Below are 27,961 nucleotides of genomic sequence, written 5' to 3' on the forward strand. Positions count from 1 at the left end.
AGATAACAACATTACCCAAATATCCAAAAACAAACAAACAGAAAATATAGCAGAAAGTCTTAATACCCACTTGTAGAATCATTTGTTTCTATAAATTGGATCTATCCTGTAAAAATACTCCAAAATTCTGGCTATATTTAGCTATAATTCATTCATTTGTTTTATTTTTACACTATGTAATTCATTTCGTTAATTCTTTATATAATTTTCAGTTATGTGAGTAAAGAAAGGTGAAATGTATATTATTCCTTTCAACTAATAGTGTATTAGCATTCTTGTATCAACGTTGATTTCGCGTAAGAGTCTAAATAGTCCTTTGAAGGAACTGATTCGTTTTTATATATATCTACAAACTATAAAAAGAAATCTGCACACAAAAAATATATACAGAAGAATCGCACAAGTTTACATACGGTAACTAAACCGAATAGTTTTAAGATATTTTATAAAATAAACATAGCTACTATTCTGCGTTACTAGCACGAACGAAAATGGCTAAACTAATTGCACATTAATGTAATTTCACTGATGATTTAACCCTTCTGTTAATAATATATAAAACTGAGACGAGTGTGCTAAAAGCTAGAGTTAATGTGTGAACTGCCAGAAGGCTACGTAATACAGACACCATCAGTAACTACAAGACGGCTTACTGATAGCATAACAAATTGTTTGTTTTGAATTTCGCGCAAAGCTACTCTAGGGATATCTGCTCTAGTCGTCCCTAATTTAGCAGTGTAAGACTTAGAGGGAAGACAGCTAGTCATCACCACCCACCGTTTTCTCTTGGGCTACTCTTTTACCAACGAATAGTGGGATTAACCATCATATTATAATGCCCCCACGGCTGAAATAGCGATAACCCACGTATCTTTGTTATAAGAAAACCCACCCTTTTAGAATATTCCTTGCCTCTTGATTTAGAAGATAGTTTTTCATAAAGCAAAATTCAAAATTATTATTAAATTTAATGCACCAGATGTACCTAATTCAGACAGAAAAAAATATTAATTTCATCCCTATTGTGAAATAGACTGTTTCAACAAAAGTTATGCAACTGCTCTGCCATTTCTGACAAGTTTCTCGACTTCTCCAACTTCTCATTTCACCTGTCTTACAACAGGTTTTAGAAGAATGAAAAACTACTAGAAATTCTCGCAGAGATTTTGCTCATTTTTATTTTAGCAAATTTGTGAATGTTTTTTGACATTTTCAAGAGAAAAAAAAAGACAAAATAGTGTAATTTTCGTAAAATAACCTATAAAGCTTTTAGGAGAAGACATTTAAGAAAATTACAAAATCTTTAAAAGTAAAGTTTTTATGAACTAAGAAATTTTTGGTAGATTTGAAAGCACTAAGAGCTTGTTATGTAATTTTCTTATTAACATTTTAGTCAAAATTCTTATCTCCAGGGGCTATGATGGAAGATTGCTATTTAAAACAAGCATAAATCTCTGAGTTTTTGTGGATTTGTCTACAAAAGACCTGTTTTTAAGTCTCTATTAGTACTTAACATTTTACAGTTTTTTACAGTACTCTTACTGTAAAAAAATAGAAAGATATTTAATGCTACGAATGCCACTCTAGGCTGTTATCTTGTCCTTCTTAACTAAATTGTAACTGGTGATTCCATTTAGTTAAATTCGATTGGTATCTGACACCGCCACAACAAAAAACAATTTGATATAAGGTATTTGCAACGAAACATTAATTTAAATAGATTGGCATTTTTCAACAATTAAATGATCGTAAAGAATAGCAACATATATATATATATGTATTTCAATTGCTTCGTATTTTAAACAAACATTTCTTGAATCGGTGTTTTTTATTTCAATGAGTCTGTGTGCACTGTGCGTATGAAATAAGCATACGAGAACCTGTTTCATGACTGTTATCTCTGAATGGCATCTGTATAGGTTGAAAGAATGTACAGCGGCAACATCTGAAGAGTTTCTTTCAAAATGTTCTTCTTCTTTTGCTGATTTTGATATTTCACAGGGTTCTTTCTCTTTACCCTCAATTCGGTATAAAAGATAGTTAAATGAAATCTTTCTTTTCTCCTCTTCCTTACAGGCTTTCCAGATTAGATGGAAACAACTGGACAGGATCTAATTAAACGCTAAGATTAACATCTTTCCAAAGACGACATTCCTGTGTGAATAACTTGAATGAGTGAAGGAAACTGAAAGGAGTTTTGTATCGCAACTCGAGAATGACATTTTACGTTAGGTAATGTGGTTTATAATTCCAATATTTTTACTTGTATTGTGCGATATTAAAAAAACCATTACGAAAAAAAGATAACAATAGCGAAGTTAAAAGGAGCTCTAAGAGTGGATATCAGTGATATAAATCATCTTTACTGTTGTACATAATGGTGTACAGATATTATACAGATTTGCAAAGTGCGAATTAGTACCAAATGAAACAAATAATATTTTTCAGGTGTTTATATTTTGAATTTATGTTAAAGTTACTAAGATTACTTAATGACCAGAGGAGAGGCACCCAATTAGCAGTCCCCAACCCTTTAAATCTGCTGTCACCTTTGTAAGGCATTCACAGCTTACGGGCGTGAAATATTTTGTATTAGCGCATGGATTCGAATTTCGCTCGCCAACTTTACCATAAAATCAACTCGTAATTAGTTCAAACAATTAAGCTGTTATTATTTTTAAGCATAACTTTTAACCCACAGTATACTACACTAAAACTGTACAAAAAACAAAATCCAACACATTTTAGAGCCCGAGAAAGGTCTAGGAATAGCGCGCCTGGACTGCAAATCCAAGAATCTAGGAACCACGTTCTTTTGCCCTAAAAATGCGCTCCGCACTTTGGATCTACGAGTGTGTTATAACAGTAACGGTCAAATCAACTCTTCGGCCAAATAAAATTAGTCAAAAAGGTTATGCTGGATGAAGTTAGCTATCTGTCTTCCCTTTAAAATTAGGTACGGCTATGTACACTTAGCCCTTAGTAAATAGCTTTGAAAAAAAATAGTAGGAAAGAAATATTAAATACAATAATTATTAAATCAAATGTTTTTTTTTGTAAAACACTCTTTATATATTAATAGCTGACAAAAAATTCAACATACAGTAAAAACAAACAACCCAATGAAATAATGGATTCTTTAGGTAACTACTTTGTTCCAACGCTTCCATTGCGGAAATCGGTTACAATTGTGTTTGTAACGGTAGGTGAAAAATTTATGTCAAATTATTTTAATTATTATATAGATTGAAACATAATCATTTTAATGCAGTTTATGCTGTTGCTGCTCTTTTGTACAACTGTTTCTTTCATAAATTTGTTTGTTTTTGTTTTGAATTTCGCGCAGAGCTATATAAGAGATATCTGCGCTAGCTCTCCCTAATTGAATAGTGACAGACATCATGAAAGACAGCTAGCGATCATAACCCACCACAACTCTTTGGCTAAACTTTTACCACAGAATAGTGGGATTCACCATCACATTATAACGGCCCCACGGATGAAAAGACTAGCATGTTTGGTGAGATGGGTATTCACACCTGTGACCCTCAAATAACGAATCGAGAGCTCTAACCACCTAACTGTTCATGAAATAAATAAAAAATTCCCCCAAAAAATGTTCAACTTGTAACAATTAATCTACTCGTACAAAAGCTCAATATTTATTTAAATCTGTTTATGTTACGAAACGAATAGAAAGGTTAAAAATAAAATATTTCACAATACATAATTAAAAACTTTCCCTCAGATTTTAAGAAAACTAAAACTACTTATTTAATGGTGCTGAATTTATATTGTAAAGTAGATGTTTCTTTTACTTTCAGGTTAACAAATAGCACTATTATTATTCTGATCTCTATGAGCTTATATACTATTGTATATAAGACAAAACATATACACTATTATATGTATATAACAAAAATATGTATGCTATTATATATGTATTATTACTATGCCTCTCGATTCCATGAAGGAACATAGGGCCGCAATCGCTTGCGGATTCATTAACAGGCTGGTTTTTTAAGTAAGTAGATTGTTAGCCTACCGCACAATCCCCAACCAGGAGGAGAAACCTTAGCCGTCCCTAATTTTGCAGTGTAAGACTAGAGGGAAGGCAACTAGTCATCACTACCCACCGCAAACTCTTGGGCTACTCTTTTACCAACGAATAGTGGGATTGACCTAACATTATAACGCCCCCATGTTGTTGTTTGAGAAATAAACAAATACACGTAATATACTAATTGTATATATATATATAACAAAATGTGTCTTTTTAAATAAATATTCTGACATAAGATTCAAATTTGACGGTATGTTTCTGACACAACCAGACAAAAAAGTTCAGACCTTTTCTGTAAACTTCACTTATTTTTTACTCCTCCCAATTTTTAATGATGCTGAAAGTTTTGAAATGAAGATTCCAACAGAGTTGACTAATGACAGGTTCTTCTTTATGAACCTGTTTTTTAGTCTCACCACATTGTCAAAAAACATCACGAAATTATAGTGTACAAAATTATTGTTCCTTTCTCTCTACTCACTCAAGAGATGGCTATAACTTTTAATTGAAAAAAAACTAAACTGATGCTATCACGAGTGCAGGAAGCTCGCGCTAAAATCTTATAATTATAATATATTAGCTTTGGTTTAGAGATATCGCTTGAAAGATAAAGGTTATTGACTAATACTATCTAAGTAAATATTTTCAATTAAATTAATGTGATGTAATTCGTACGAGTTTTTAACAAAGTAACACGAGTTAAACTGGATTCTATGCCTATTCCGGGTATTATAACAATATATACAAAATGAATGAAACAAAGAAATTAACTATGAATATATATATAATTAACAGAGAACGAAGATGGTACGTCCAAATTTAAGTTCTCAAACGCAAAATGTCACCATACCCTGTTGGCTCAAGTCCAGCGTTTGGTATTAAGGGTATGACCTTTTTTACAGTTACCCCGAACTGTTGTTCATTCTTTTCTCTGCCAATCAACTTAAAATAATTGTTTTATCTTTCTGTGGAACAAACTTATAAGACACTGTTACCTATATCACAAATAAAATAACATTGATAGTCATACCATAAATTGCTACGCCATTGTGAGCTATAACAATACATGATATGACGCTTTTAGTTAGATCATAAAACGATATAACACTGTCGGTTATATCATAAAATAATATGACACTGTTAGTTATACCTTAAACTTGTATTACACTGTTAGTTAGGGGAAAACCACGTAAAAAAGAAACAACGTCGATTAACATCTGACTTAAGCACATCATCCAGTGATTGCACGAGACCTTAGATTTCCACATGAGTCTCCTTTAAAATCTGAACCAATTGTAAGTTTTTAAGCTGTTTGCTTATAATTTTGACCACGAACTTGAATCTTGATTAAACTTCTCAACAAGGTTGTTTCTGAAACAACTGCGTATTTTCGCTAAAAAATCAAGAACTCTCACAATTGTGTTTAAAATCTTTGTCATCCATAGTTCAACAAAATTCATGAGAGAGGTGGAACGTTGTACAAAGGAAACCTAGAAAAAATAATCTCTGGTTCTTTTCTTGCCCAATCCTTGCCTTAAAAAACTGCTTGTATCCCGCTAATTTCTCCAATCATATACAATCTGTTTTGTCTTCCAAATAGTTCACCAGTGTAAGAGAAAAGCTAGAGGAGCTGAACGAGACTAAGATTCACTGAAAGCTGCCATGGCTTCTGTAAGAAAAATACAAGGTTGCCATCAGGAAAGGAGCTATAAAGTTGATTTACCATATCCTATCCTGCAAAATCATCTGATAAAGGACAGTGAGAAGAAAGTTCTTAGTCGTTTTCGACCTAGTTCTCAGAGGAACAAGAAGAGTAGCCTGAAGTCTACATCCTGAGAACAGAGTCCTGTATTCATGGCCTCACAAGAGATGAAGTAGAAATGTTGGCCTACGAAGTGGATGAACGAAATCGGATTAACCACGCATTTGAAGGATCTGCAAGTTTCGATTAGATAAAAGGCTTTCTAGAATGTGATCTCTACTCATGCTCCTGAAATAACTTCTATGGCAAAAGTTACTGATTGTAGGAAACCAGCAGTTGAAGGGTTTTTCTGTATTCTCGAGGAAATTAAGGCAAAGCACAACTTTGAAGTTATTGATATGTATAACTGTGATGAGAATGGAATTCAGACTTCCATCAAACGTTAAATTGAGAAAAGCAGTGGGCGTTATATTAAGTACCGAGAAACGAAAGATAGTGAAGGCCTCGGCCTGCTATTCAGCTGCAAATAATTTTGTATCACTCATCATGATATTCCCTAGAAATGGAATGAATCTTATACCTATCGTGCACCACGTGAAAACAAAGGCCATATCAGAAATTCAGATTGGGTGAACGTTAGAAAGAATGAAGCACTTCGTGATATATCTTCGACCGAGCCAAGGACGAAATATCCTTTTTAATTTAGGCAGCCATGAAAGCCACGTGGAGTTGTCGTGTTCTCTATCCCTCCTCATACAACTTCAGCTTCCTGATAAGATAGTGTATTGTCTTTACAAATAAATGTTCGAGCAAGTGGAAAATACTTTACAAAAAAAAAACATCCACTTTGTGCTATTTTCATGTACAACACAACAGGAGTATTCGGTGTAGCCTACATAAAAGCTGTTACTTCTCAAAATGCTGTTATTGATTCATCAAAACTGGAATCAGGAACTTTGAACATCAAACATGAAGAAACGTGGCAAAAAAGCAAATGTGAGAGATACAATCAATTCCTTTTTAGAATACACGGAAGCTAGATCAGGTTCCAAAGAAACAGTGAAGCAGAATCTGGATGTAAAGAATGCTCTGAAACAAATGCAGAGTACAATGCCGAAGTCAAAAGTTGAAAAGTCAGTGTAAAGCCTAATCGAAAACTGATGTTGGATGAGATAAACAATTTCAAAAAACAAAAAGGAATTCTCAATCGGCTGATCAGTTGATCTCATCAAAGAATACTTGATCCAGGGCAACAAATATAAACAATGGGAACATGAAAAGCCCACTGCCTGTGAAGGGGTTGGGGAATTCATCTGTGAAGAATACTTGTAGATTTTGTTTGCATTGGTGACTGAAGATGCAGTACTACTCTGCAAAGGCACCATTGAACATTTTGTTATTATCTTTGCTCTAGTGACTGATTCTTTACCTAAGTAGTTGGGATAATGAAACTTTTTGGATACCTTACTATTTTCGTTAATAAAATTTTTGATGTTCTTAAGCAGTGAGTCTTTTGTACAAAAATGCCATCTCTTTCTACTTGTACATAATTGATAATTACAAACTACAAAATATATCGAACTTCTCTTAAGTAATCACGCTAACCCGGTATTCCCCTATATCAAAAGACTAATACGACAGAGATAGTTATATTATAAACTATATGACATGGTTAGTTATAAGACAAACTGATATGACATTGTTTGTTATATTATAAACTGATATCATACCAAAAACTAGTATAATTCTTTTTTATACTAAAAACTGGTATGACACTGTTATTTATGTCGTAAACTAATATGATGCTGTTAGTTATACCATAAACTGATATGACATCAGTAGTTATACGAAAATTTAATACTAGATATACTGTTTCAAAAATAAGTGAAACCAAAACTTACTTTTAAATTTTATATGTCATGCTGTGTTGTAGCCTACAAACTTCATACTTCTTCTCGTGATTTATGACGTCATGACAGTACAAATTACATCGTTAAATATCCTCATGTGATGTCATATTAATGTCTATTAACTGACAGAGAACCCATCCACCACTATATAGCAAAGCCAGTGGTTAAAGCAGGTGGCACCTTCAAGCAGTCTTCAGCTCACTTTCGAGAAAATAACACTATTAGATATATCATAAACTGGTATGACACTCGCTGTTCGTCATATCATAAACTTATATGGCATTATTAATTATATCAAAAATTAGTATGACACTGTTACTTATATCATAAAGTATTTTGACACTGTTAAATATACCACAAAAGGATGACACTTATTTATACCATAAACTCGTTTAACGCTGCTTGATGTATCATAAATTGCAAGGATACTGTTAGTTATGTCTTAAAATGACATGACACTAGTTTAACAATAATACACTATCAGTTGATAACACTACTAGTTATACCTAAAACTGATATAACTGTTATTCATATCACAAACTGGTATGGCATTGTTATTTAAACCATGAACAGATATGACATTGTTAGTCATACCAACAACTACTATAACACTGTTAGGTACATCATAAACTGCATTAACGCTGTTAGCTATACCATAAAATGATATTAAACTGTTAGTCATATAATAAACTAATGTCATATAAAATTGTATGACACTCTCGATTATGCTATAAGCTGATATTACACAGTCAGTTATACCATAAAACGGTATGACACTGTTAGCTATACAATAAACTGATATTACGCTGTTATTTATATCATCAACTGATATGACATTGTTAATTATATCGTAAATTGCTATCCCACTCTTAGTTATACCTTACACTGGTATGAGATCCTCAGGTTCTCCAACCACTAGTTTATAAAGACACCTACTGCTCATACTTGCTGTGTACCACATGTGAAAAAGTTAGGACACCCTGTGAAAGCCTGTGTATTTGTGTAACATTTTGGATATATAGATATTTAATCTCAATTTTAACAATACTGAAAGATTATAGGAATATAACTAAACAATTAAAACTGAAGAAAAGACTTTTCAAGATATTCTGTAAATGTATTCTACAAAAATACACAGGCTTTCATAAGGTGTCCTAACTTTTTCACATGACTGTATGAACAATTAAATATGTAAGCGATCAAGGTACACTTTGCCCTTAATTAAAATAGATTGTTACTTGTTATTATATATCTAAAATGCAGCGTAATTAAACGTTGAATAACATTTCCTTTAATTTAAAAGCTGTTGTGTTCCGTCCAAGTCTGTTTATTTGTTATAGAACATTTGGACTATCTGATTTGTTCATTGCAGAGAATCAAAGCCTAGATTTTAGCACTTTAAGTCTTTAGACTTACCGCTGTTCCACTGGTGAAACTGTTCGTGTCATGGATTCTGTAACTTTTTCTTAGCTTTCATGTTTTGTACAACATACTGAATATTTGTTTTCGCACAGGTTTGTTTTCACTGCTTTAAGCTTATATAGCGTGAAAGATCTACTCATATTATTTTCGATAATGTTTTGTTCTTAAGAATTATGAAACATGTAAAACTATACTATGATAATTCTGTCAGGTTAAGGCTGATATAATTACAGGCTGTCTTTTAAAATTATTATATTATTTAACTGCAAAACAAGTTCACAATTTTATTTTATTCGGAATTATTTACAAGAGCCCGGCATGGCTAAGTGTGTTAAGGCGTTCGACTCCTAATCCGAGGGTCGCGGGTTCGAATCTTGGTCGCACCAAATATGCTTGTCCTTTCAGCCGTGAAGGCGTTATAATGTGACGATAAATCCCACTATTCGTTGGTAAAAGAGTAGCTCAAGAGTTGGCGGTGGGTGGTGATGACTAGCTGCCTTCCCTCTAGTCTTACACTACTAAATTAGGGACGGCTAGCACAGATAGCCCTCGAGTAGCTTTGTGCGAACTTAAAAAAAAACAAATATCTAAACATTGTTTGTTTGTTTTTTAATTATTACTTAATCTCATGTCTTTCTATGTGCTTAAACCTCTGTAGAATTGTTAGTTAACTAGATATTTCGGCAAATCTTAAAAGTAAATGTTGCTTGATATACGTGAAAAATAAGACTTAAAACGCTTTTCAAAGTTGTATTACCTGAAGTACAATGAACACAATTTGCTGTTATATTGCTTTGCATCATGTAACTGAACTCACGCCTAACTAGTTAAAAGCAAATAGATTTAAGCAGCGTAAAGATATAGGTCGATAATATAGATTATTTTTTATGGACGTTATATGAAATGAGATGGACAAAATGACATTAATTAGTATGCGCTTTATTAGGTATATCATTAGATATATCATTAGCAACTCTATAAAGTTACATATAGGATTTAAAAATCTGAATATATAAATTGTTCTGTTGACTGGTAACTAGAATGTGAAGTCAATGGGAAAGTTTTGGTTCTTGACAATTACAATCTTCATACCTTGTCGTTGTCTGTGGTTATTCATACAATATCCAAAGTTATAAATGTTTAATCATCGTGTTATTGTTTCTTCAGTGACTTATAAAGTCAGTTGCCGAAGTTTTATCGCTGTTGGTTTACAAAACATTAAAAGGGAATAAAGTCAGAAACAGGAAAATGTCATCTCACGAAATATTTCGTGATTTTAGTATAGAAGTTTGAATAGAAAATGTAACTAAAAATGTTATCGTGTCTGTCATAGTGATAGCGTGTAAAAAAATGCGTGATGCTTGTCAGAACTGTTTCACTGTAACTGATTTTTTTAAACTTTTCATTTCTTAAGACAAGAAGTACCAATTAAACAACTCTGTAGTCACAGAATTATCAAGAATTTCTTTGGTAACCAATAACTTATCATTATTAGCGATATACTCACTGATAAATGAGAGCGTTGTTCTTTTTAATGGTTAAAATATAACTTAAAATCTAATCAATAATTAACACTAAAACTGTGCATGTTATTTAACATATCTGATGAATGACTAGATGAAATATACAATTTCCATCTCTTCTTCTATCGAACTTTTATATAAATAAAAAACATCTTTATTGAAACTTTTGTTGTGAAAAATTCTGTGAGTTGTATATTAAATTCTCCTTTACTAATGCTATAGTCTAGGATGATAATCACGCTTCGCAAGAACGATATGATGTTCCAGGTTGTATTCTACTCTTGAAATTACTGTCTTTGTTATTCGATCATGCTTTATATGATAACCATGATTACGATCCACGATCTTCTTTGTAATAAATTTTTGCGAAAAACGTCAACTCTAATCTTAGACCACACATCTTGTAAAACCTTCCGCAGACCTTTTACTGTACGTAGACATTGTTTAAACAGAATAAAAGCGAAATACACTATTAGAGCTGCATCATTAGTTGGCAAGTTTGTATGTGTCGAACTGTATTAGTGTGATTCAAGTTTCTTCAGCCATTGATTATGAAGCATGGTTGATGACTTATGGCCATGTACAATGGTTTCGTGAAGCAGCAAATTTTATTCTGTAATCATAGTCTACACATGGCGATGAAGACTTCAGTCTGAATTAGTTTGAGACATGTTTTTTGGATCTTGCTGCCGTGTTAAACGTTGAAAGCTCTCTTGCTTGAAATGTCGTGTCTTTTGGTTCCAAATCATTTAACAATTTCATTATAAAACATCCTTCGTCAAAGAAGAGAATGGTGTATCTTCAGCCATAATTCCGTTGCTACATTATTGCATTTTTAAATGGTCGGGAACGCGCTGTGAACTAAATATATGGATGCTATATCTGTGGTGACAGGCAATAGTATTACCATGTGTAAATGATTCTTAGAAAGTACATTTTACCCTCTTAGGCTTGTTAGGTGTAAATAAACGATACAATTGTGAAAACACAGTGCCAATAAAAGAATCTGTAAAATGCACGAGCTGTTCTCTTTAAATATTTGTTATTAATGATGTTAAGTTCATGCTCAAGCAATGTTACGACGTGAAATGACAAACAAACCATTTATAATTTGCAGACACAAGCAAAGACCGTGTACTTTACAGTAATGTTATAACTATAATCACTTTCAGAACAGGCTATAACAATTTTGTGAAAATGTATTTAAAGAGGACATGAAACTTATAAAAAAAACATCCTACATCAATTATGGGTAGGTTATCCTTAATGTAATTTTAATTATAGGGTCGTACATACAACATTACCAAATGCTCAAATCACATTATGTAAATACTTGAAATTGCTTAGTTATTGTGTTTTTAGACGAAATAGTACATCAGCTTTTCTCATATACTCTTTGGTATGAAATGTGCACACACGTATATATTTGTTCTAAGTGACTGTTTACAAGATACTCTAAGTAGCATCTGTTTTTAATAATAAATGTGTGCAAAATATACATTTCCACATTTGAATATGATACAGTGATGTTTATCTTACATATTGCTTAAGTCTTCTTTGTAACTGTATATTCCATTTCATTTCGTTTGTTCTTATAACTCAAAGCTATATCATAGCAGTGATCAAACCACTAATTTTAGCGCTTTAGGTTCTCAACTGAAACATTATATTATAAATAAAAGATGTTATCACTTTTCTGACTGAACAGTGCAAGGTCTTTTCTCAAATTACAAAAATAAAAAATGCATATCTGTGTGTTTCAACAATAAGTTAAAATTAAGTATATAAAAGCTGGTGTATAAGATCTGACTAAATACGGCTTACAAAGTGCAGAGAAAATAATACGTGTTAGATAATATTCTATTCAACAAAGCTCTACAGATACAGACATTATTTGCAGTTAAAGAGTAGCAACTGTTAATTTCTTTATTAAAATTAATATTTCGGATAATCAGACAAAAGCTACAAAAACTGCCTGAGCTAGTCTTCTCTAATTTGGAACTAATAGAGGGAAGACAGCTAGTCAGCATCTCACATCGCTACATCTTTGGCTACTTTACTCAAATTGTAAGATTTGAACCGTCATTTTTATAACGTACTTACTTAGGATGAAACTTAGGATTTAAACTTGTTTAAATATGCTTACTAGTGTAGCTGGGTTTTTGGACGTTATAGAACACTATAACAACAACGTGTTCTGATGGGTGGGATCAGTAGAGAAGGGAACAACGTCTGGGTCTGAGAAATGTATTATTACAGGAAAACAGAGGATGAACTAAGAGTAACAAAATCAAAAGATTCCAGGAAAGCATATCTCCAACCTCATGGGAACGAAAAGGTGATAAAGTTGAAAAAACGTTCTAGGAGTAAAACAGTTTATCTAGTGTTTACAGATACTAACTTTTATAACAAATAGAAGAATTTAATACTCTATACAATTTAAATATGCTACGTCTATTATCTTTAATAGGAATCATGTGTTATTTAAGAACTAGGACAGACCTGAGCTGCATGTGCAAGTTAGGTCGACTACACGATGTGTCATATCAGTTCCTCAACACTGAATAGATGGGAAAAGCATGTTTGCAGTCAGTCTAACAGATACAAGGAAAGGCAAACATATTGTAGTGTTCACAAGTAGCACTATAGGGGATGTCACAGTGGTTAAAAATTTCATGTCAAAACCTCTGATGGTGAAGTCATGGTTTGAGGAATGTTTTTCAAGCGTACCTCAGGCCTCTTTGTCCGTTGAAAAAGCAGAATGAATGCCACAGCTCACCTCATCAACATTTCTGATCAAGTACGTTCAGCGATGATTTATTTACCTTCTACTACCAGTAAACTGTGTTGAGTAGTAACGAGTGAATAGAGATAAATATATAGGACACATTCAAAGTTATAGTGCAACTTGCTATTACTTATGGTTTTTGAGAAAGTGGTCAGACCCTGCTTCAAAAAACATAGTGTAAGGATGTAAATACAGTGTGGTGGCGCCAAAAATTTATGGAAGGTTTATCTTTGGTGAGAATGATAATAAATACATTAGAGAGATCTTGAACTCAACCTTGTTAGTTTCAAGTCACTTCGTCAATAATTATTATTTTCGCAGATAACATAAGATTGAAGATAAAATTGAGCTCAGACACGCAACGTTGCAGGAAACACAGTTGAACAAACTTTTCTTTACGACTTAGCGCGGAAGCGCTGAGGTCTTGTTAAACTGTAGTCAAAAAACTTAAACTACGGTTACAATAAATGTAAAGTTGTGAATATATTATAGAACAGGACATTAATGGAACGTAAACTTAACGAACCTGAACAATTATTACTTTATCGTGCAGGAGACATAATTTTATACTGACGATCTATACTTCTTTCTTACATAAAACATCTGCAAGCTTATTATTTAACAATCAGATGGGGATGATGTGATTATAGTAGATTCAAAGATGTGTGCATTGTATTTGTACAATATCTATTATACCTTTACAACATGCTAAACAATTTTCTGGTGGCAACAATAATATTTTACATTCTTCTGGCTTATCAACGTCAACAATTAGAATGGTATTATTTGGTAACATTAATCATGTCAATCTGAATAACTGAGTGATCCGTAACAAATTTTCAATGTATTGTTGAGCGAGATCGGCACACAAACTCAAGCAAACATCAAGTTTTAGTAAACAGACTTTAATGTTAGCTAACGACAGGGAACAATGAATGAGTTAGAACACTTTTGTATGGGTTCACTGAGTCTGACTCACTAACACGTTACAACAAATTGAAATATCAATGATCCCTTTCATTCGCTTGGGTTTCATATTGATATATATTCATATAACGTATACTACCAGTGACATCAGCGAAAAAAATAACCAACATTTGGAAAAACTTATATATAAAATACAAAGCAACAACTGCAACGACCACTGTGTTGGAGAAACAAGCATAAAATGGAAACTAGATTCAAAGAACACAAAAAAACACCTTCACACATTATCGAACATAGCAAATCAAATAAGCACAGCATAACACATAGAAAACACCCAGATACTTCGAAGGGAAATAAATATAAACAAACGTAAAATCAAAGAATTCCTACTTATACAGCAACTAAAACCAAAATTAAGCCAATATAAAGAAACAACTTTATATCTATACTAATTAATAATTTAACATCTAACTGCAACGCCCCCTACAATTCCGTACCCGTTTACACTCTCGTCCCTAAGACATCTGTCTGGCAATGGTCAGTTTCAATCTCTGTCTTTGCTGACCTGAAGATGACGTAAGAAGGTCGAAACATTGTTCTCTACTCTATTTATTAAAAGTTTTCATACCCATACCAGCTGTCTTGAGATATATTTTTACTTCAAATGGGTTTCCCGTTATTGCGAAAGACTCAGTATTGTTTGCAAGGTTGTAAAACTTTTGTATGTAATCCATTATTTGTGGTAACCGTTATTATCAATAGTAATGTTGTTTTATATTAAAACATGTTTGTGTTAAGCAAGAAAGTTGTGTGTATCAAACTGTTGGCAAATATTATAAATTTAATACATATGTATGTTCAATTAACTTCTAAAATAAAATTAAAATTTCTAACTATTTGAAATCGTAATACGTAACGTACGTAACATAATAAATTGGAGACTCGTCCAAGACCAGTTATAATACGTAAAAGTTCACACTGCATGATTTTATTGGTATTTTGTAAAACTGAATTTACATTCATCTTAGCTCCTAATTTATCTACTAATTAACCATTGCGTGGACGAAACGTGATGTCGGGGATTAGAAGCTAAGTAGTTTTAGCTAAAATACAATTTTGAATTTGTAGTTGTCTTTTTGTTTCATTCAAGCGTTTTTGAACGAATTTCACTAATTTTTTTTCATCGACCCAAAACACTCGCACTCTGATCATTATTTTTCAATTTTACCTTCAAAAGAAAACAACTAATAAAAAGTAGTAATGTACAGACCAGGATATTCTGGATGACGAGAAATCCATTTGAAATAAAAATGTATCTCAGAACGGCTGGCTTGGATATTAACACTTTTATTGCTAAGCAGAGGTTAACCTGAAGATGACCTAGGAAGGTCGAAACGTTGTTCTCTGCTTATCAACAAAAATGTTAATACCCATATCAGCCATTTTGAGATACATTTTTAGATCAGAATATTCTTAATATTAAACATTTTATAAAATAAAACACATGGGATTAGAAAGTATGACCTATGAGGGTGACAACATGTGAAAAACGCCAGAAGTGTCAGAGATCTCAGTGGGTACTCTCGTTCTCGGCTAAACTCTGCGAAATGATCTCTGGGAACGAGTGCAAATTCATACAGAGAATAATAGTATTTTTTTATTTCTATTAACCAATTTTTTTTGTTAATCGCTGAATGGCATACTTTGTAAAAGAGTTATTTATTTGCAACTCTAAGTTCACGTACAAAGAATTCAATGCTTGGCAGTAGTAGTAGGAATGACCAGCTGCACGTGGTTGTGAGGGTTTCTCGTAATATAAGCTTTTAGTCCCACATTCGTTAATACAGTTGGTATTTAACAATATTTTTGGAGTTTCTTGTTATTTTTAATTGCGAATAATAACAAAATACAGATTGATTTTAAAACCAGTTTTAATTTTTTAACAATCACGCTTGGCAAAATTATATATACTAAAGTGTATCTCTTCACATTCATAGCATTAAGTTTGTTTGCTTTTGAATTTCGCACAAAGCTACTCGAGGGCTATCTGCGCTAGCCGTTCCTAATTTAGCAGTGTAAGACTAGAGGGAAGGCAGCTAGTCATCACCACCCATCGCCGATTCTTGGGCTACCCTTTTAGCAACAAATAGTTGGATTGACCGTCACATTATAACGCCCCACGGCTGAAAGAGCGAGCATGTTTGGTGCGACCGGGATTCGAACCCGCGCCCCTCGAATTACGAGTCGAACGCATTAACACATTAGGCCATGCCGGGCCCTACATAGCATTAAGAAAAAGAATACTTGCTGTAACGTTTGTTATTGGCGTTCAAAGATTGTGGGTACTGAAAATGTTGAAATTTCCTGGAAGGTTTAACGTGACTCTAAAATCCAAAGAAGTTAAAGGTTTTGAATGAAATTCGGTCGACCTGTTCCAGAGATGTTTAGTATTCAGCATAAACCAAAGCAAGTTTTTTTTTTTTTTAATGTTTGGCTGCCAGTAGCATGACAGTATGTCTGCAGACTCACCCCGCTGGAAATCGAGTTTCAATACTCGTGGCGGGCAGTGCATAGATATTCCATTGTGTAGGTTTGTGCATAGCTACAAATAAATAATTTTAACTGTGAACTAGAAGAAGAAACATAATGTACAACTTCGTAAACGGAAAACACTTCAGAAGTTTTGTTTCATATTTTAATTTTTGTCAACAAACTACCGATTTGTCTTATGCGTAAGAAACAGAAATAAGTTAAGTTCATGGTTTACAAAACACTTAAATATTTGAAAAATAAATTAGTATTAGAGAAACTGTAGAGGCCAAAAGACAATTTGTAGTCGCCTTAAACTTAGGTGTTTCACTTTATGCTGTATATAAAATGAAAAATAGTTTAGTTCCTCTATTGGTAAGCTAATGCTTTAAAATTGTTCCATTTTATTGATTGTAGTAATTACACGAGACTTGTTGAAAGCTACAGAAAATAACTGAAAATCTCTTTAAAAATATATTAACTTCCAGAGGGCTCTTTCAGTTTATAAATTTTGATAATTACGAACAAAATTCTAAATACACAGGATCTAACATCATAATACTGCTGTAATTTCTAATTGTATAAATAGTTATTTCATATATTGTTAGAAAATAAATTATCAAATATTATAAGTTAACGCACGTACTTATGTAATATTTCTTCATGTATTTATTTCCTTCCACAGTTATTTTATACGTTTCCTATATATGAAGCAAATGTTTCACAAATTAGTGCCTGCAGCTGGAACCTCTCGAGGCGAAACAGTAAACTTTATAATGACTTAAGATGTATTTTGTATATATTTTTTATGGATTACAAATATCCAAGTTCTCGAGGAATTTGCTTAGTAATGTAAGTTTTTACACTGCACAGAATTACCAGCAGTCTACCTTCTCAAGACAAAGCAGTTGCCTGAGGCTACTCTGTTTTCACTTTATCGAAGGTCAACGGTCAGTCATGAACATGTACATATCAGTGCGTGACAGGTCGAGATTGTGATAAAACAGTGAAGCTTCAGGGTCTATTAAGCAACTGACACTAAATTTTTCTCTCAAAATTGTTTTATACCCATTTCGGCATGTTCGTGTTATGTTGTGGGGATTTTAGACAAAATATAAAATGAATTTAAAGAGTTATCACTTACTGTTCAACTGTTTTAAAATATTATTATAAAAACTACATCCTTATAAAAGGATTATGTCGCTAGAACGAAAATAAGTAATGGATTTAATGCAATGCTTACATACTCAACTTTAAAAAATACCTAAACCGTTGTCATAAGTTGTTTCAGTTCGTACTAAAGTTTGTTCACTTAGTCTTTAAATGTATTTTAATAAACAAAGTATTATTCAGACAATATATGTAGTCTGAAAGCTGAAGCGTTATTAAAACGGCTTTACTCAACGCCAAGAAATGTTATCATGATAGGAAGCTCAGGTTTAAGAAGTCTTGATAGAAATGAATAAAAACCGTACAACTCGATCGCTTTCGAGAGGTGGACCTAAAGAAGAAAGCGCTCGGGTTATAGAGTCTTTATTCATTTCCATAAAGACTTCTTAAACTTACGTTTTTTCTAACATTATGAATATCTTAGATTACATAGTTTTCGTTTTTTAATTAAGCACAAAGCTACACAATGGGCTATCTGTGCTCTGCCCACCACGGGTATCGAAACCCGGTTTGTAGTGTTGTAAGCCCGCAGACATACTGCTGAGCTAGTGGGGGGCGATTAGATTAGATACAGTGTAGCCTACGACTTTAAACTTCATAAAAGTTGTTTTGGCTTTAATGACAGGCTTTTCATAATTCTACGCAGATTTCGGAAATAATATTTATTTTTTCTGTCACGTAACAATTTTTTTAACATAGATAAAATTATTATTTCGTTTATCACAATGAACATTCTTTTATTATTCTGCTTGTTACAATTGGGTTCCAGAACGATCGATAAGACTCTCATGTCACGATTGGTTTGTTTGTTTCGTTTTTGAATTCCGTGCAAAGCTTCACGAGGACTATCTGCCTAATTTAGCAATGTAAGACAAGAGGAAAGGCAGCTAGTCATCACCACCCACCGCCAACTTGTGGACTACTCTTTTACCAACGAATAGAGGGATTGATCACAAATTATAAGGTCCTCACAGTTAAAATGGCGAGCATGTTTGTTGCGACGGAAATTCGAACCCGCGATCCTCAGATTACTAGACGAGTGCCTTAACCACCTGGCCATGCCGGACCTGTCACGATTGGTCTAAAGAACTCTATAGCCAGTGGTTGTAAGCATTTTAAGCTTAACAAAATGTGAACTAATTTCAATGAAAATTATTCATTTATTTTAATGTATCTACGACATTTTGTGAAAAATCTGTATTTGATGGAGAAAAACTGATATCATTTTTGGATTCAGTGTATAACAATTACTATAGAGCATGTAAAAATTTCAAGACACTAAAATCATCTCTGTGGTTATTAGATACATGGAACAAAAACGTCTAAGCTCCAGTTTGAGAGCTTTGTTTTTCCTGACAAGATAATTAATTATGAAATAAGTTGCCCTCAATAGTGATAGAGACCAGCACTTTACAAGAGCTTAGAAGAGAAATCTATGGTTTACTGAAAAGTAAAGTCTGGACTTAATGTTAATTTTTCTAAAAAGAAGGTTATGCAAGAACAGCCTTGTAGGGCTAACTGGCGTTCTCTGTTGTCCGTATGTTGTGTGTTCATCATTTGAGATCAAACCGTCTTTAATTTCATTCTACAAAACAACATCAGCTTTGTTTTACTATTGTTACATTCTTTCGCCTTACCACCTTCAGTGTAGTTATCATTCCACTGGTATCTTTCAAATGTACTTTTAGTTTTAAAATTGAATCATTACCAACATCACTTTAAGATGAAGACAATTTTACCTGTATATTTAGACTGTCGTTTCTTTCCCTGCCCTCTAATATAATGACATTGTTGGATACTAGCCGAAGCCGATAATAAATAATCAAGTATGGAGAACCGCATAATAGTGCAAATACTCGAGGTTAAGTTTCAATTTCATTATAACTATGTGTTAAGATCTCACACATATTTAAAATTCTGTATACAGTATTGACGATTACTTTCGCCAATACCAGGGACGGCCCGATATGGCGATCGATTAAGGCACTCGACTCGTAATCCCAGGGTTGCGGGTTTGAATCCCCGTCACACCAAACAGTCTTTCAGTCTTGGAGGCGTTATAATGTGGCGGTCAACTCCACTATTTGCTGGTACAAGAGCAGCCTAACAGTTGGCGGTGGGTGGTGATGATTAGCTATCTTCCTGTTAGTCTTACATTACTAAATTAGGGACGGCGAGCGCAGATAGCCCTTGTGTAGCTTTGCGAGAAATTCAAAACAAAACAAACCAATATCAGGGCTCCTGCAACAAAGTCCTGTTGGTTTCTTAGTTTGATTGGTGAAAGCTAGTAAAATAAAATAAAGAAATCCACTGGTATGTTGATAAAGAAATGCTTTAGCTCTCTTTCATTTCGGTCAGTAAACGCGACAGTAATTCATTCGTTAGTGTTAAAACGCTGTACAGTAAACATACGTTGCTGCCATCTGTTGTTGTAGATTATTATCATAATTTACCAAAACTATAATTTCAGAAGCTCATGATAATTTTATGTGTGAACTTAATTCTAAGTCCATTTTATGCACATATAGAAAATAAGGAAAAATAATTAGCTACTGAATATTTCTGTTGGCTCTTATAAAGGCATATAAACGAGAAATGTGTAATCTATAAAGATAAGTACAGATAATCATTTTCCCTAAGATAACTGGGATGCTCCTGGTTAAATCTACCTCGTTGTTAGTTTAAATATGAAGTTAAAGTAAGATATCATAGCAATTTAAGAAATTCAAATAAATCATTAAAATACGTATTTTATGAATGAAACGTTCCCAAATCTCTGAAGTATTCATTGGCATAACATTAGATGGTTCGTCATTTTACACAAACTCTGATGTATGTCTCAGATTAATGCAGTATTTCTAGCAGCTCTTATATTTTAACACCTTGTTTAAATTGATGTGCATTTTTGACGTGTTTAAAAATTTTGTGAAACATATGAATAAACCAAATTTTCTTCTCGCGTCTATTTGGAATGGCCTAGTAGTTAGGGCGCTCCACTCGCAACATAAAGGTTCGCATCCTGGCATCAAACTTGTTGTTGAGGCTATAATGTGGTGGTTTACCACACTTTTCCTTGGTTTGTTTGTTTTGAGTTTCGCGCAAAGCTACACGAGGGCTGTCTGCGCTAGCCGCCCTTAATTTAACAGTGTAAAACTGGAGGGAAGGCAGCCAATTCTTGGACTACGCTTTTACCAACGAATAATGGGATTAAACAAAACATTATAACGACCCTGCAGCTGAAAGGGCGAGCATGTTTGATGTGACGGAAATTCGAATCCGCGACCCTCGGAATATGAGTTAAGTGCCCTAACTACCAGGCCATGCAGGGCCCTATTCCTTATTAAACGAGTAACCCAAAAACTAGTGTTTGATGCTGTTAACTAACTCTAGTTGCAAAATTCAGCAAACAAATGAACATCATTAATAATTACTTTACTTATGTATAATTATCGATGCTTACGAGTGTCAGTCATTATGCTAAGTTGAATGTCTACGTTATTTTTCCATAATATAGTTTGTAAACTTCCCTGATTGTACCTCTAAATAGGCCTACATTTATCCCTGAAAATACCTTTCCTGGCTGGAAACCTTGTAATAGCTTCTTTTCTTGATCATACAGTATTAGTCAAGCAGTTATGATCACAAAAATGTTTTAGTTAACTTCTTAACATTTTCTCATATGGTCACAACAATAAGAATGTTATTTTTTTTAAATAGTTTAAATATGTTAAGGTGATTTTTGTACCCTTTTACAAAACTATTTTTCTATTAATCGAGCATCCGTATCCACGTGCCTTTTTTGTTTCATTTTTTACAGCATTTTAGAAATGTTAACTGGTGTGTTAGTTACGAATGTTTCGCGCGAACTGCGTATACGTTGATTATTTGTACGTAGTCGCCCCTAATATTCCGAAATATTATGTTACAATAAATGAGCATAGTCAACAGCGCCCATCGTTAGCTCCTGTTGCTATTCTTGTCAGAACGACGAATAGGATTTACTATCATTCATAAATCGTGTCCATGGCTCAATAGTGTGACTGACTATTTCTGCCTGCAACGGGAAATATATCATAATTTTGCTTGTGGTTAAGTACAAAAGCTACACAAAGGGCTATCTGTGTTCTGCCCATCACGAATATCCAAACCCGGTTTTCAGCATCGTAAGTCCGCAGACATACCGCTGTGGCACTGGACGAGAAAATATCATAAACTATCAAGTTTAAAGTTGAAACACACTAATCATAAGCTTACGCCCGCCCCAAATTAATTAGAGTGAATTTTTTAATGGTTATATGACCACAATAATTTCTCCTTCTACAGTATATGAATTACATTTATCAAGTCAAGATAAAGTGCGCTCAAAACATTTAATTATTTTTTTTTCTACAACACATAACGTGTTTTCCTCAAGGTAATTTTTTTTCAATTATGTATACATAAATATGTTGTTTTCTAGTCTTTAAGATTTGAATATATATTTTCTAATATTCTCCAGTCACTCTAGCCCATAAGGTGATCAATCCAATTTACTGGTTTCCAACGGCATTGTTTATACTAAAATGCCCTTCAACAGCAATTAAACGATATGAAACGATTGCATGAGGTAAGACAATTCGCTTTCTCTTTATAGAATTGCGTAATTACTCAGTACCATAATAAGTTTTTCTTCAACAACACTTGAATGATAGTAGTTGTCAGTTATGTCTAAAATGAGTTTATTTTTCAAGCACTTAGACAGTTTTATCTACCAGGTTAAGTATTTAAATAATGATTGTTTGGTGGTTACTATCATAACAAGCTTTAATTTTATTTTGAACTCAAAATCTTATTTAATAATATTAGTATTTTCATTGTAGACAGTATCTTATGAGCACATGGACTAAACAGTCAAGACAGGACGCTAAGGACTCGAAAATAACTGTCCTTAATTTGAATACTGACCAAAGATAAAGCAGCTATCAGTTTGTTTGCCTGCTGCTTGTTTGTAATTAAGCCTAAACACACACAATGGACTATCTTTATTCTCCACGGCACAACGTAATGTCTTTGGAAGTTTAACACTAGAACCCTGGTTTTCGAAACAAACAAACAAGCAATGGAAAATAAAGCATATAGTGAGTATATTTTTAATTGTTTGTGAATTTCGCACAAAGCTACACGAGGACTATCTGCGCTAGCCGTCCCTAATTCAGCAATGTAAGACTAGAGGGAAAGCAGCTAGTCATCACCACCCACTACCAACTCTTGGGTTACTCTTTTGCCAAAGAATAGTGGGATTGATCGTCAAATTATAAAGTCTCCCCGGCTAAATGTGCGAGCATGTTTGGTGTGATGGGAATTCGAACTCGCGACCCTCAGATTACGAGTCAAACGCCTTAACCACCTGGCCACGCCGGGCCCGTTTTGCATTGCGTAGCATTATTTAAGTCATAATAGCATTAAGTAGTTTTCATCAAATAATTACATCATTGTATTTTATCTTCTTTTATTAGTTTAGTGCGGTATTATTCAAGCACTTACGTCCACATTCATTGTTTCTTATAAAGTAATTTGATATTAATGATATTACCTGTTACGAAAGTGTATTTAGTTAATATTGTCAAAGAGCCATCTGTCTAAATTGTCCCAACAATTCTTTTCTACAAAGTGTATTTTTTTTATTTTCTTTCCACAAACTGTAAACTCTATCAAATCAAGGCATAAGTTCACGACTGCGTTTTGCTACAACACCATAATAGTTTAAGTAAGTACTTATACGAGGTAGTTTTTAGTTGACAATGTAACATTAAATGGATATTTTCTGGTATATCATTGGAAAGATACTAATGCCTTTGTCTACATTATCTGTTTATTCATGTAGGAATGTGATAACGTCAGTACAGTTACTACATGAAAGAGTAGTACATATGTTAGTTTCATATGGAGTCGTCTGGTTGTCTCAGTGAAAGAAATTGTGTTTCAATGTTACTGGTCACGTTCATGAATATAAATTATCTTTCCTTTCTTCAATACTTTAATGGAACCTGTAAAATAGGAAATTTTAATTTTTTTATCGACAGTAAGTACGTGATGTTAGTTAGGTGATTACACTCTTAAAAAGTTTTCCCAAAGTTTCACGAGCATATAGACAGTATCAATACACTGTAAGGTTTTCTCCCTTTCACAACACTGAAATAGACACAAGCGGTGTTAAGTGGGTACATCGATCGGGTGAATCGAAACAATTATAGGTTTGAAATAAGTGTTTGGGGAGTGTATCTAAATTTCACACATGTGAATTAAAGATAGAGGCTAGAAAACAAAGTTCTAGTGAAGAAAAAAAATATTCTATTAATGCTCAGACAAGATGAACGCTGATTCTGCTCACATGGGGGGAGGCGAAATAAATTTCACGCTCTTTAATCCGAACTAATTTCGTCAAAAGAATAATATTTAGACTAAAACCTGGCTAAATCTCTCAAAATGTACATTGTATCCTACAAAAACAGAGCTAATATTCATTATTTCTACACGTTAATATGACTGATATGTTCATAAAAACCATTAGAAATACGATAGTGGAAGGAATTACCCTGGACAATGTATGACTGTCCTAAGATTAAGGTCAACTCAGTTCATAATTCAAAACTTGTATATTATATAGAAATAAAGTTGCAAACGCATTTAAAGCGAGAATTTTTTTTATTTTTCAAATTTCATGAATCAATATTTTTTTCACATTTCCATGCTACGAGAAAGAGACAAACAGCTGCCACTTGTTCAAATACCACACAAAGAATAATACTCCATTTTTCCCTCTCTGCAGATGATTCGGATTGTATTGAGTAGTTGTCAGAGCATTCATTAGGCCATGTAATTATTATTGGTTTAATTTCAAACTTTACCGATACAATGAAATATAATAAAGCAAAAGGAAACGACAAAACAAAAACTTCAGTTTTTAATTAATTGTGAAGACACAATCTGTCATATTTTATCTAATTGAAATCTGTTATTGTTATATCATTACTGAAACTGATCAGTGCTATCTCAGAAGAGCTTCTTTTGATTTATACGTACTTAGTCATTTAACATAAGAGAATTTATTCGCAAAGTTATCATGACCAATGATAAATAACATCTGGACAGAATGACAAAGCTCTTAAACACGCAACACATTACATTCAATGTCACTTATCTAACAATATCTTGCCAGTGACTTATCCAACTAATTGCGGCTTTTACGCATAGGGTCGAACTTTTTTTATTCTTCCGTACATTTCGGCTGTCCCGTATACGGGATTTCGTTTACACTTTGAGGACTACTAGAAGAAGAGATAAACACATTATTGCCCCATTGTTCGAGGACAATGCTTTGGTAGATGGAAAATGTCTCAACACTCATAGATATTCCTTATAAGTTAACACGTAAAATTTAAAAATAAAACTGCACATTTTTTGTGACGATAAGTTTATTGTTAATGTTTTTTGTAATATACCTCGTTCTGGAGATTTCTTCTTTGGTTTGTCTATTCTTTTTCATTGATACCTTGTTATTTTAATTGATTGTTTGGAATTAAGCACAAACCTACACAATAGGACATTGTGTTCCGTCCAACACAGGTATCGAAGCCCGGTTTCTAGCAATGTGAGTCTGAAGACATGCCGTTAAGCCACTGGGGAAAGGGAAGGCTATCATTTTGAATAAATTATAATTGGAAAGCATTATTTAAGTGATAAATAATAGAACTACATAATACCAAGTCGTAAAATATACCTGTATAACATGCATCATTATATTAGAAATACATATCAACAACTTACAGCAAATACAAAATTGTATTTTAACAAAATTGTTTAGAGTCTCACTATCACCCAACTCAGATTTCTACACAACTATTTAAACAAGTCATCTCTATCAGACAGACTCCTATACAACTATAATATTATAACAAAAAATATTAATAACAATAAACCGATGAGCAAACTAGAAGTTAGATAAAACACGATGAACCAAGCCTCAAGTACCTCTTCCTTCTAAACATTTCTAAATAAGAATCTTACAGGCCGGACGGTGCTAAGCCAACTAAATCCTAGACACAAGAGTAGCTCCACTTTATAAGGGTTTTGTACGAAAAAAATAGAATCATGGTTTGTTTTGAATTTCGCGCAAAGCTACACGAGGGCTATTTGCGCTAGCCGTCCATAATTTATGAGTGTAAAACTAGAGGGAAAGCAGATAGTCATCACCACACACCGCCAACTTTTAGGCTACTCTCTTACCAACGAATAGTGGAATTGACCGTCACGTTATGACACCCCAACGGCTGAAAGAGCGAGCCCTGGTGTGACGGGAATATGAACCTTCGACCCTGAGATTACGAGTCGAATGCCTTATCCACCTGGCCATGCCGGGCATAGTATTATGCGTGTGTGTGTATATATATATTTATATATAACTGCTAAGTGGAAATGTATAGACGGGTTAATAGTGCGGTAATACGTAAGTTAATCTAGTGAAAATATACGAGTTTTATTACCGCATGAATTGCAGATAACACAAAAATGGTATATTAATTAAAGCTGTAAACAAAGGACAAAATTTAACATGCCGATGGTGATGCAATACTAATGTAACAAGGGTTATTACCTAAGGTTCTGTAAGGGTGCAAATAAAATAACAAATCCTGAGATGGAGGAAGAGGTCGACGCTGACCATGACCCACTCTGGTCAACATCATGGATCGAATATAGATGAATAGGAACATATACTGCACAGCTGCAGTGTATGGAAGAAAGTAGTCCAACCTGGATATATAACAGCCAAAGTGAATGAACTAATCGAAATACGTTATAAAATTAATTCATTTTGTCTTAGTGTTTATCACGTGGCTTATAATACGATTAAACTAATTTCGTTTTTATCGCTAGTTTCACTTCAAAAAATGTATTTTCTTGCGTTTTGGAGGTAGAATCGTCAAGACCGTATTGAAATTTTTGATTTAATCACCTTGCTTCCTTTACTTAATTAACTATTTTGGATTTTAAGAAACGTATAAATATTTATATTTATTCCAGTGGTTCAGGAGTAAGCCTGAAAAATTATAACACTACAAACCGGATTTCAATAGCACATTGTGTAGCTTTGTGCACAACAACCACCAAACTATGTATTATTTGTTTTCACAACAACCACCAAACTATGTATTATTTGTTTTCACAACAACCACCAAACTATGTATTATTTGTTTTCACAACAATCACCAAACTATGTATTATTTACAACCACCAAACTATGTATTATTTGTTTTCACAACAACCACCAAACTATGTATTATTTACAACCACCAAACTATGTATTATTTGTTTTAAGTATAATAGTATTTGAACAAAACGTTTTTCGAGTTATTTTCTAGTATAAAGCGACGAAAACACTTTTTGAATTATTGCAACAATTCAACTAAATTTATATCGAGCGAATATGAGTACACAACAAATGAGAAAGTTAATTTATGACGTGTTTGAATAATATTCATCGGTTTTATAAAATTTCTACGTGATCCGTGTTTCAATTCAAAATGAGACTTGTTTTTGAATTTGAAAAGGGACAGGTTAGTTAGCACATTAGTTTATATACAGTTCGAGTTTAAGATATTGTAATCAAATTACTTAGCGTTTCTTAGCTCCATCTAAACGAGATATTCTTTCTTCATTGTTCTGCTTTTGCTTTCAATAGAAAACATTTGGATATGCTAAGGTACTCAATTAAATTTCATATTGAGTATGTCGAAAGTTGCTGCAGCAACCAATATTTATAGGCACAAGAAGCCTAAAAATATTTCCTGCATGACATATGATACAGATGTGAGCATGGGCAGTTATGGAATTTAACAGGTATCACGACTATATTTATCAAGTGGTCTTCTGACTCTTTCAACTTGAAAA

General features: G+C 33.3%; 1 long non-coding RNA gene across 2 annotated transcripts in view; it reads left to right on the forward strand.

The window, feature by feature from the left end:
- Positions 1 to 27,961, forward strand: part of LOC143229218 (uncharacterized) — a 260,314-nt gene that overhangs the window by 177,553 nt on the left and 54,800 nt on the right. For both annotated transcript variants that reach the window (XR_013015752.1, XR_013015753.1), the window contains one exon: positions 2,077 to 2,232. This is a non-coding gene — a long non-coding RNA (uncharacterized LOC143229218). The remainder of the gene's footprint in view (positions 1 to 2,076; positions 2,233 to 27,961) is intronic.

The sequence above is a fragment of the Tachypleus tridentatus genome, chromosome 10, assembly GCF_004210375.1.
Source record: "Tachypleus tridentatus isolate NWPU-2018 chromosome 10, ASM421037v1, whole genome shotgun sequence".
NCBI lineage: Eukaryota > Metazoa > Arthropoda > Merostomata > Xiphosura > Limulidae > Tachypleus > Tachypleus tridentatus.